The sequence below is a fragment of the Triticum aestivum genome, chromosome 3A, assembly GCF_018294505.1.
Source record: "Triticum aestivum cultivar Chinese Spring chromosome 3A, IWGSC CS RefSeq v2.1, whole genome shotgun sequence".
NCBI classification, from domain to species: Eukaryota; Viridiplantae; Streptophyta; class Magnoliopsida; order Poales; family Poaceae; genus Triticum; species Triticum aestivum.
Window position 1 is genome coordinate 735,451,592 of NC_057800.1, and position 12,681 is coordinate 735,464,272.

Genomic DNA, 12,681 nt, shown 5'->3' on the forward strand with positions numbered 1-12,681 from the left:
GTTGTAAACATAAACTTTCTGCCGCCCTTTACTCTGTTTTATTTGTTTATAATAGAAACTGGTGTAGAGTTAGATACGTGTAGTGCTTGAAGATTTGTCCTCTTAATTACATATGGTGCCCAACATTTGGTAATGTTATAAACCTAGGTATATGGTCTTTGTAGCTTTTATCCTTCAGTGAGTGTTGGTGCATTGGCTGTAAGATAAAATAGTTCATTTTCATTTGTTCGAATAATAATGAGCATATGAAATGGAATATCTTGAGTCCGCGCATCATTAGTAGGGGTTACTTACGGTATGAAATGATTATACCAAATTTCGTTGACAGGTTTATATGGCCTCAACTACTGCTGCTATAGTAATCAGTTTTGTGCTGTGTGTTTTGTTACTTTGCCATTTGACTTACATTTGACACACTTTTCTTTGGAATAATTTTAAGAAACTTCATGTTTACTCTGGTTTTATAGTGGATGTTAATCTCATTTCTAGGCACTGTAAGATTTAAGAATTTTGGACATTTAATTCATTTTTATATTTGTTGCAATTATATTATTTCTACTATCTATTCATCTCTGTTAAAAAAATCTAAGATTCTTGTAAATATGCAGGTAAGATTGGGAAGCTGGCTACTTGATGCTGCCCATCATAGTTAGCCATGACATGATGGTTGCCATCAGGAGGGCTGATAGCAAGAACCTAAATATCGACCTCGATAGTTTGTATGTTTTGCTGATGTAAAATGAACTGTACTCGTTCCTAATTGTGATGTGTGATTTTTTATTCAATATATATTTTAAGTTATCATTTTGTAGAGGATTTTGTAAACTGCTACATTGTAAATATATACAGATGGCTGCATATTGGTTGAACCGTGTAATGTTATACACTTTGCAAATACTTGTTATTGGGCCACGCATTATGCTAAAAATGTATCAAATAAAAATTAGACCGAAAGAAATAGGTTAATGTGCTAGACCATGATGAATTCTGTGACGGAATGTAGTGTCCACGTAGGCGGCCATGTCATTTGAATTGGACACTCAAAAATCCTACGTGGCGCTAATCGATGACGGTTTGTTCCGTCACAATGGATTGGGCCTTGGCGGGCCTCGGGCAAATCCATGACGGACAAGTATCGTCATGTAAAGCACGAGATCAAACTATGACGCGATATACATGACGGATTGCAAGTCCGTCGTGGATGGGTACCCTTGACAGTTTTCCATTGATTTGTGACGGATCAGGTCCGTCATGTATTAACAGATTTCTTGTAGTGTAGCCTCTCTGATGATGTGTGAGTAGTTTACCTCAGACCTTCGGGTCCATAGTTATTAGCTAGATGGCTTCTTCTCTCTTTTTGGATCTCAATACAATGTTCTCCCCCTCTCTTGTGGAGATCTATTCGATGTAATCATCTTTTGCGGTGTGTTTGTTGAGACCGATAAATTATGGGTTTATGATCAAGTTTATCTATGAACAATATTTGAATCTTCTCTGGATTCTTTTATGTATGATTGGTTATCTTTGCAAGTCTCTTCGAATTATCAGTTTGGTTTGGCCTACTAGATTGATCTTTCTTGCAATGGGAGAAGTGCTTAGCTTTGGGTTCAATCTTGCGGTGTCATTTCCCAGTGACAGTAGGGGCAGCAAGGCACGTATTGTATTGTTGCCATCGAGGATAACAAGATGGGGTTTATATCATATTGCATGAGTTTATCCCTCTACATCATGTCATCTTACTTAAAGCGTTACTCTATTGTTTTGAACTTAATACTCTAGATGCATGCTGGATAGCGGTTGATGTGTGGAGTAATAGTAGTAGATGCAGGCAGGAGTCGGTCTACTTGTCTCGGGCGTGATGCCTATATACATGATCATACCTAGATATTCTCATAACTATGCTCAATTCTGTCAATTGCTCAACAGTAATTTGTTTACCCACCCTAATACTTATGCTCTCGAGAGAAGCCACTAGTGAAACCTAACGCCCCCGGGTCTATTTTCTATCATATTAATCTTCCGTCAACAAGCTATTTCTTGCACCGTTTTTATTTCGCTTTATTTACTTTTCATCTTTATCATAAAAATACCAAAAATATTATCTTATCATATCTATCAGATCTCACTTTCGTAAGCGACCGTGAAGGGATTGACAACCCCTTTATTGCGTTGGTTGCGAGGATTTTATTTGTTTGTGTAGGTGCGAGGGACTCGTGCGTGGCCTCCTACTGGATTGATACCTTGGTTCTCAAAAACTGAGGGAAATACTTACGCTACTTTGCTGCATCACCCTTTCCTCTTCAAGGAAAGACCAACGCAGTGCTCAATAGGTAGCAAGAAGGATTTCTGGTGCGAGGGACTCGTGCGTGGCCTCATGCAACAATTATAACATAGGGTGACACAGAACTAGCTCCAGTTCATCAATGTAATGTAGGCATGTATTCCGAATATAGTCATACGTTCTTATGGAAAAGAACTTGCATGACATCTTTTGGCCTACCCTCCCGTGGCGGCGGGGTCCTATTGCAAACTAAGGGATATTGAGGCCTCCTTTTAATAGAGTACCGGAACAAAGCATGAACTTCTCAAACTACGGTCATCACCGGGAGTGGTCCCGATTATTGACACTTCGGGGTTATCGGATCATAACACATAGTAGGTGACTATTGACTTGCAAGATAGGATCAAGAACTCACATATATTCATGAAAACATAATAGGTTCAGATCTGAAATCATGGCACTCGAGCCCTAGTGACAAGCATTAAGCATAGCAAAGTCATAGCAACATCAATCTCGGAACATAATGGATACTAGGGATCAAACCCTAACAAAACTAACTCGATTACATGATAAATCTCATCCAACCCATCACTGTCCAGCAAGCCTACGATGGAATTACTCACGCACGACGGTGAGCATCATGAAATTCGTGATGGAGGAAGGTTGATGAAGTCGATGGCGATGGATTGCCCTCTCCAGAGCCCCGAACAGACTCCAGATCAGCCCTCCCGAGAGAGATTAGGGCTTGGCGGCGGCTTCGTATCGTAAAACATGATGAATACTTCTCCCTATTTTTTTTCTCCACGAACGTGAATATATAGAGTTGGAGTTGAGGTCGGTGGAGCCTTAGGGGGTCCACGAGATAGGGGGCGCGCCCCCCACCCTCGTGGACAGGGTGTGGGCCCCCTGGTGTTGATTCTTTCGCCAGTATTTTTTATAAATTCCAAAAATATTCTCCGTGAAGTTTCAGGTCATTCCGAGAACTTTTATTTCTGCACAAAAATAACACCATGGCAATTCTGCTGAAAACAGCGTTAGTCCGGGTTAGTTCCATTCAAATCATGCAATTTAGAGTCCAAAACAAGATCAAAAGTGTTTAGAAAAGTAGATACGATGGAGACATATCAATATATAGGACAATGGTATTCGGACAACGGAAGAGTTTTGGAGTGCGCCTAATAGTCATCGGGTCACCGGAAGGGGTTCAGGTTCCGAATACCCCCGGTGAGTGTATGGGCCTAATGGGCCAAAAGGGGGGCAGACTAGCCCCTGGTGCACCCCTTCCTTGGACAACCGGCCTTAGGGGGAAGGAAAGGGGAGGGGTGGCCCCTCCTTCCTTTCACTCCTCAAGTGAGAAAGGAAAGGAGGGGGTGGGGCGCCACCCTCCCCTGCCTTCCTCCTGCACTCATACATGGCAGGGGGTGCAGCTTGGGGCAGGACCCCAAGTGGGATTCGGCCACACTTGGGGCACCTCCAGGTTGTCTCCTCCCTCCCCCACCTATATATCAACCACAATATTGTCTTAGCCGTGTGCGGCGCCCCCGTCCACCATTTACTCCCTCGGTCATATTTTCGTAGTGCTTAGGCAAAGCCCTACGGAGATCACATCACCATCACTGTCACCACGCCGTCGTGCTGCCGGAACTCATTTACTACCTCGCCGTCTTGCTGGATCAAGAAGGCGGAGGATGTCACCGAGCTGAACGTGTGCAGAACGCAGAGGTGTCGTACGTTCGGTACTTGATCGGTTGGAGCACGAAGAAGTTTGGCTACATCAACCGCATTGTTAAACGCTTCCGCTTACGGTCTACGAGGGTACGTAGACACACTCTCCCCTCTCGTTGCTATGCATCTCCATGGATAGATCTTGTGTGTCCGTAGAATTTTTTTGTTTTCCATGCAACGTTCCCCAACAACTCCGACTCCGTAAGTACCTATTCACCAAGAAAAAAATCAGATAGAATGATTCATCGCGTTTTACGATACGGCGCTGAGCTTCCCCTTCCCCTTCCCATTGAAAAACCCCATGGTGGCTAGGGTTTGGGCTTGCTAGCGTTTCTAGTGGTCGGTGAGGGAGCACCGCGTGGCAAGATGTGGACAGGTGTTGGAAGTGGATGAGACCGGCCCCGCCGCACGCTTCCATTAAAAAGGACGAGCACGCGGACCTTCCACCCACTATCAGGCGGACCCCGAGGTAGGTGCTGACATGTAATAAGACGCGTGCGGTGGTTGAGCGGCGGACTAGTGGGCCTGCGACGGACACGGAGTGGACGCGGGGCGCTGTTTTTTCGTGTCCGCGAGAACGCATCCGGCTCAAATTTAGGCATGAAATGAGTCGGCGCGAGCACGAAGCAGACATGATTTAAGTTTGGGTCTATGTGTTGGACCACCGTTTTTGTCTGCAGCGATCCAAAAGGATGGGCAAACGAAATTATCGTCCGGTTGGAGCTACTCTTACTCCATTCCGACCCCAGATTTGGATCCAAGCACTGGGCGCAGGAGGAGCGAGATCACACCGACGAGGTCAGAGCGTCGTGAGGAACGGCAGCAGAGGTCGCCCTCTCACTCAATAGAAATCCACGTCAGGACACATCAGGCAAGATGTACCAGGAGCTAGCATCTAGAAGAACTAGATGATACCCCGCACGTTGTTGCGGGAATATTTTACAACATATTTCAATGTGATTCGTTGTATGAATAATGAATAAGTGAAGTAATAATATAAAAAGCTAAAACTGAAAATACATATAATTTATTATGTTGATTACTATATAATTGTAATTTTTTATTAAATCTAAATAGCATAGTAGAATGAAAATTCTCTTGGATGTTTGCATGTTGAGATGAGTCTTTTTTCATGCATGTTTAATGATGAAGTGCCATGCTTGCATGTTAGGAGACATATGATAGTGGAGGTGGCCCTTTTCTCATGCATGCTATGGGATGATGTGGCATACTTGCATGTTGAGAAAAATAGTTAGTGGGGGCTAGCTATTTAGATATAATTTATTATGTTGATTACTATATAATTGTAATTTTTTATTAAATCTAAATAGCATAGTAGAATGAAAATTCGCTTGGATATTTGCATGTTGAGATGAGTCTTTTTTTCATGCATGTTCAATGATGAAGTGCCATGCTTGCATGTTAGGAGACATATGATAGTGGAAGTGGGCCTTTTCTCATGCATACTATGGGATGGTGTGGCATGCTTGCATGTTAAGAAAAATAGTTAGTGGGGCTAGCTATTTAGATATAGAAGATGCACCAGGCAGGAGGATGAGAATGATGAAATCGACGTCAGCGCATCTTTCAGGTGTTAACCGCAGAATATAAGTACTTCAAATCATAACCACCAAAACAGCCCAAGTCAGATGACTCACTTATCAATTTACTTTGAGACATTACCCTACCCTGTAGTTGCTCTCATCGTTTGGAAAGCTGTGTGGTGCACTAAAATGATAAACAGAGTACAAATCATGCTGAGAATATAAAATAGAATGTGCAACATTATAAACCAGGACAGTTTGGCCGAGTGGTCTAAGGCGCCAGATTTAGGCTCTGGTCCGAAAGGGCGTGGGTTCAAACCCCACAGCTGTCATTCTTTTTTATTTTATTTTTAGCTGCCCCCCCCCCCCCCCCCCCCCACCCCCACCCCCCTCTTTTCTCTTTTGTTATGGAGGCAAGGAGCAGTATTCCCCCCCACCCCCCCTCTTTTCTCTTTTGTTATGGAGGCAAGGAGCAGTATTTTGGTAAACTGCACTAAGTCATGCTTACATCGGCTCATGGAAATTCTCCAAGACATCCTTCATTTCTTATTTTGTGAGTACTAATTAATTAAGAAAAAAGCTAAACTACCCTTTGTGAATTTTTAGTAATTGTTAGTACTAATTAATAGGTGCCATTTTTCCAAACCTTTTATTTTAACGTCCTTTCATATTTCCTGTTTTTGTAGATCCATGAAGCAGCCTCTCAGCCTCTCAAAAAATAATGTTCTTATGTTTTCATCTATATCTATACCTACAAATAAAGAGAGGTACGAGTTTCTCATAAAAAATAAAGATATGTACGTATCTCCAAATTTTTGGACCGTTCATGTCTAGAATTATTTTCTCCCGCACTATCTGAGGTAGTACTCTCCTGTTCTTTCACTCCCTCTATCTCTGATTGCCACCGTCATTTACCCCACCTTTCGCGGTCCACCGCCGCATGGACCCGATCAAGATGTTTGAAGTTCCGCCGAAGGCGAAGGATCCAAAGGTGGTGGCTGCCCGCAAGATCAACTCAGTGAAACACAACGCGCACCGCCACAGACAGAGGAGCATGGAGCTAGCAACTACGACGACCCATCAGGTGTCACTGCCCGATGCACTCTCCAGCCTGGCCGGAGTAGCTGCAAATGTTGTACTACTACGTCGTCAAGCAGTAGTCTCCGACCACCTCTGCCCCACACGTGCCATGGCGTGTGGACCTCAACACGCCCATCTAGAGTTATGGAGTCGTCGTAACTATGGTCGGGAAATCACCGGAGGTTGCTTGCCAGGAGACACCAAAACGACGATTTCACAATCTGGGGGCATGGGGAAGAAGGCGAAGGTTGGACAAGGAGATCCAACCCCGGCCATGTTGACGTCGCAACACCGGGTGGCCGCGGCCCGCGGTGCAGCATGGCTGGTCGACGTCGCCAGCATCGGTGGCCTCCCCGACGCAGCCCGGTGCGTCATAGAGTGAGTGAGCAGAAGATAGAGGGGCGGCTAGCACTAGTAGAAAAGGGGGCAAAGGTCCAGCCCGGGTCAGCCCATTAGTTCCGGTTCAGTCACGAACCGAGACTAATGTGAGCATTGGTCCCGGTTCGTGCGGTTAAGGCATTAGTCCCGGTTCACCTGAGCCCTTTAGTCCCGCTTTGTGTCTCAAACCGGGACTAAAGATTAGACCTTTAGTCCTGGTTTTAGACACAAACCGGGACTAAAGGGTGCAATGCCCTTTAGTCCCGGTTTGTGTCTCAAACCGGTACTAAAGGTCCCATTTTCAAACTCTACCCCCCCTATCGCCTTTTTTGTTTCGAAAAAATAAAAGAAAATGATAAAAACTTCAAAAAACAAAATCCTTCGAGAGGTAGTTATATTACTACATCTACTAGTTAGGAAAATTTAAAAACTTAAATTTGGACATGTTTTGCAAAAAATGTAGGGAAAATGTAAAACGGCTATAACTTTTGCATACGATGTCGAAAAAAAACGTATAATATATCAAAATGTTCAGAACGAAAATCCGCTTTTGATTTTGACAGCCTATGGCCTGTTTGCAAATTTTTAGAATCCTCAAATTCTAAAAGGAAAAAAAGTTATGCTCAAATTTCAGGGTTTTTTTTGAATTTTTGTTAAATCTGGTCAAACTATGGTCAAACTACTTATTCAAGAAGTATTAGTGTTACTAAATAATTATTCAAGAATATTAATGTTACTAAATTATTATTTCAGTTTTTTTTGAATTTTGGTCAACTATGGTCAAACTGTGGTCAAACAATGGTCAAACTACTTATTCAAGAAATATTAGTGTTACTAAATAATTATTTCAGTTTTTTGAATTTTGGTCAAATCTGGTCAAACTATGGTCAAACTGTGGTCAGACTAGGGTCAAACTACTTATTCAAGAAATATTAGTGTTACTAAATAATTATTGATTTTTAGAACATTAGTTTCAAACTCAAACAGTGAAATGTGTGATTCATGCTCAAGCTAAATTCCTGAGGATTAATAGGATTGACATCTTACTATTGTCAGGAAAATAACAAGTGCAGACTTGGAAACGAGGGAGAATAGAACCCGAAAGTTAAGCGTGCTCAGTCTGGAGTAGTGAGAGGATGGGTGACCGTTCGGAAAGTTAGATGATTTGGAATGATGAGGGGTGATTGGAGATTAAAGGTTAAATTGAGCAGTGATGAGGGGTGATTAGAGATTAGAGATTAAAATAATTCAGAAATTTAAAATTCTAAAAAAATTTAAAAAAAATATAAAATTTTCTTTAATACCGGTTGGTGTTATTAATCGGGACTAAAGGTGGACCTCCAGGCAGCGGCCACGTGAAGGGCCTTTAGTCCCGATTTCAGTAAGAACCGAGACTAAAGGAGGAGGCTTTAGTACCGACCCTTTAATCCCGGTTCCAGAACCGGGATAAAGGCCCTTTTTTTTACTAGTGTTGCGGGAGCTAGATGGGACGAGGGCAGAAGATGTTGCTGCGTGCGGCACTGAGAGCCGAGGTACCGCGCGCGTCGGAGGAGCGGGCGAGGAAGACGCAGCGGTGGCGAGTGTGGATAAGGAGGCGGAGGCGGTTGCGGCCCACATGGAGAAGCGTGTGCCGGGTGGGAGCGGCCGATCACGCGCGCTCGATCCGGCTCGTTTTCGAGTAGATGAGTTTGACGCGTCATCGCGTCCGGATCGTGTCTCGCAGCTGGCAATGCAGCATCATATATACGTGAGGGAGTACGTCCCATGGGCACAGAAAAAAGGACCTCTCGTGTGAGGAAGTACAGTCCATAGATACAAAGGAAACCGAACGTGCCCAGCGGTGCTGCAAGGGCTTCCTTCAACGAGCGGACTGGCGATGCGGCTCGCCGGCGGTGGATGTTGGCTGCTGCAAGCCGGACGGCGAGTGCGGCGAGAGGGAATCCGCCTCGCGCGAGCGGCTGTTCGTGCGTGCCAGCGGCGAGCGCTGCGAGGATGCTGCGTTCGCGCCGCGGGCGGTGCTGCCACGGAGAGGGGAGACAAACATGATCCGTCAGACGACGGTGTGCGGGCGTCGCATCCGACGGCTGGGGAGCTGGCAGCCCTTCGGCGCCTCCCGCCAGGACAGGCTCCCGCCGCGCGCCGCATCCCAAGTCCGAGCACACCGACGGCCACCTCCATTATCGACGGCCAGCCGCCGCGTGCTCCCGTAGGGTCCAACCGCCGCGGCCTCTACACGCCCAGGATCAGGTGCGGCGAAGACTGTTGTTCCCGAGCCGTTGCAGGCGACGGCCGATACGACCGCCTCAACTACGATCAAAACGTGTCCTGGACGAGCATCGAAGAAGGTTACATCCCCCTATCCAACCGCCGATACAACAACCAAAACGTGGTTGTGAGATGGCCAAGCAGCCTACCTCCGCCGCCGCCAAAACTACGCCACATATGCTGCTGGGTTGCATAGCGATTGCGATCGCGTCAAAGTATTGAGTCGCCAGTACCACCACATATGTCCGACTGGGTGGGATGATGACCATGGTTATCGCGTCCGCATATCCGATCGATCGACAAGATTACAACAAAATTCTGGCCGAGTGGGATGGCAACGGCAGGCGGCAGCCAGGCTCTGCCCTGCCCTCTCGTTCGGTCCGAATCACATGATCATCTCTTCGTCTTTTCTTTTCCCGGTTTGTTGAATCACATTTTACTTACTTAATGTGTGACACGGCAAGTAAATTTCTGATTTCTGGCATGATACATTCTGCACTTAAACCATTTAGAACCCACATTGACATCTTGGAATTGTTTATGTTCCCCATTTTATAGTGGTTAGAGCATCTCCAGCTGGTTTTTGAAATAGAAAATCGGCCAAACACGCCACAAATTCATCCAGCCTAGACGATTACATTGATATTTGTACAAAAACTTAAAAACATAAACTAAAAACTACAACTACGCCTAGCACTACTACGCCACTGTCGTCGTCCGCCGCCGCCCGCCTTCTATATGCCGAGGAGCTTGTAGAACCAGGTGTAGTCACCGTCGCTGTCATCCCTGCTACATCCCTGACCAGCATCGTCGATGCGTGGAGGGTTGGACGGCCCGGGCGCGTCCTCGTCGTCGCTGTCGAGGACGACGCCGCCGCCTTCCTCACGTCCGTGGTAACGAGCGGCGATCTCCTCGAAGGCGTGGCACTAGCGCTCCAGCTGCTCGCGGGCATACTCCGCCCTCGCCCATTTGAGGGTGGTCTCGTGGGCGGCCATGTCCGCGGGCTCCTTCTTCACGGGGAGCAACCCCGGCTCGGTCTTCGGCCTGACGAGCCGGGAAGAAGAAGGAAAGGGGTGGCCGCCCTCGCGGATGACGAGGGCACCACCGCGGGTACGGCGCTCCAGCGGCGTCTCCTGTGGCTCCGTCTTGATGGGGCGGAATGTCGGCGAACCCGAGGAAAGGGAACCAGAGCTCGACGAGGAGGAGGTCGCCATCTCCATCCGCCGCGGCAGCGCGAGAAGCTGGGGGCGCCGGGTACTCCAGGCGCGCCGTGTTGCCGGCCTCGATTTGCTCGAGGACGGCTTTGAGGGTGCGGCCGGGGACGCCCCACCATCGGCGCCACCCCTCGGAGTTGTGGCAGCCGCGGGGCTCGACGCCGTTCGAGGAGGCGAGCTGGTCGGCGTGGCGGCGTTCGAAATACATAGTCCACAACGTGTTGCTGTTGGGGGCGTACCTCAGCTGATTACGCACCTCCTCCGTCAGCGAGGACCGGATGCACGCGATCTCGGCGCGGCGGGCAGCGCCGGTGGGTGAGTGGTGGCACTGGGACTCCACCGGTGCTCAGCTTCCACGTGACCGGCACCCACATGTCCGGCGGTGCCGGGTAGTCGGCCTCGTAGAGGAGTTGTGCCTTGTCCTCGTGCAGATGACAGCGGCCAAAGCCATTCGCTGCCGTGTCGTCGCCTGGGTAGCGCTCGGCCATGCTCGTCGGCGGGGAGAAAGGAAGAGGAGAGACGAGCTCGGTCGAGAGGGGCATCAGCGGGGAGAGGAGGAGCTGTGGTGAATGGAGTGTGTGCTCCCGGCGAGGGGCGGCTTTTATAGCTGGGCTTGGGACGGTGGGAGGGCGGCCGACGTGTGTACGTGTGGCGGGCTCGGGCGGGACGCGCGTCGCCGCGCCTTCATTCCACCGCCCGTGAGGCATCAATGGTGGCTGACCGGCGCGGCAGCGTGGCAACCTTGCTATTGATTCCCCGCGGGAACCGACGAGATGAGGACGATGATGCGCCGGGCTTGCTGACTCGGCGGGCCCACCGTGCTTTCGCGCCAAAAATATTCCCCCGGCGCCCCCAGGCGCCCCCCCCCCCCCCAGCGCGCCGGGTTCGGTCTGGGTCAACCAGCGCCAAATTTGGGCCTTACCGGCGAAAATTAGGCTTCTGGAGACGCAACTGGGCCGTTTTTCAGCGCCGACGCTAAAAAAGTGCCTTGGGGGGCTGTTGGGGGCGCGGCTGGAGATGCTTTTAGCTTTCTTCCATTTCTAATGAAAATGGTGTTTTTTTTTCTTTAATTCAGGCACAACAAGTGTGGCATCATGTTGCATATTATTCACACAGGAATCATGCCCATGCGTGAAGAGTTTGCTGCTGGATCCCAAGGGTAAAAGTGTGTGTTGCTGTGAAGCCACAGAGGCAGCAGATCAAAATTTCCTGATTAATCATCATCATCTTTTTCTTTGTGATTCCTTATACCGTAATATTAATCGGCTATACCATGATACAATCATACAAGTGCCTGGATCATAGAAGCATTACCGGCCAATGCAAAGAAAACAAATCATTATCTCTAAGCAGAAAAAAAAAAGCTGGATCAAATGTTATTTTTGTGGTACCATCCTCTTTTGCAGCCCTCTGTAGCATGTCTTCTAGCCTAGGATGTATATTGCAGAATGTTTTTGCAACAAAGATTATATTGCAGAATTTCTGTCTGCATCATCACACTGTTCCGTTGCCACTGCAACATTCCCCATGTTTTCGGAAACATAGACGATGTTGCAAAATCCTAAGACTTGTGGTGTATGGGACCGTTCGACACGTGGCTAGCTCTCGATGTGACGAATCATGATGCATAGATCGGCCGGATGATTCTAATCATTTCCTATATCATTGAATCCATCATAAAATATATTTTTCATATTATATTTATTTTGTATAGTGAATGTTGACGATTTTTAATATAAATTTGGTAAAACTTCACGAAGTTTGACTTGGAGGAAATCTAATATGCAGAGTAAGAAGGACTGGAAGGAGTACTAAGGGGTTTTGCCGACGTTAATAAAGTGGTTTCGTGTAATTGACTCTATCTTTGTTATTTTCCGACCTTCCATTTTTGCTTCTTCATTCATAAGTCCATGGAGCCGAGAATTCGCATGGAAACTCTCATGCAAAACTGCAGTAAACCATGCTTAAATTGGCTCAAGGAAATTCTTGGACCACAACCTTTCTTGTTTGCCCACTTTCTTCTTTTGTTGTCAACCATTTCACACCAATCTCATTTTTTTTAGCTTGACAATCTCATTTTTTAAGAGAAGAAAAATGTTTCTCCAGCAATATTTTAGGTCCACAAAAATTAACCTTTAATCACACCCGGGGCTCCTCAGCCCACTACCGTAGCGAGCGCCGGCGACCGTCGGAT

The 12,681-nt window shown here is 47.1% G+C and overlaps 1 non-coding gene across 1 annotated transcript; it reads left to right on the forward strand.

Annotated features, from left to right (window-relative positions):
* The first annotated feature begins 5,802 nt into the window (after positions 1-5,802).
* TRNAL-UAG (transfer RNA leucine (anticodon UAG)) lies at positions 5,803-5,882 on the forward strand. Its single transcript has one exon. It is a non-coding gene; the product is annotated as a tRNA-Leu (tRNA).
* Positions 5,883-12,681: the final 6,799 nt, after the last annotated feature.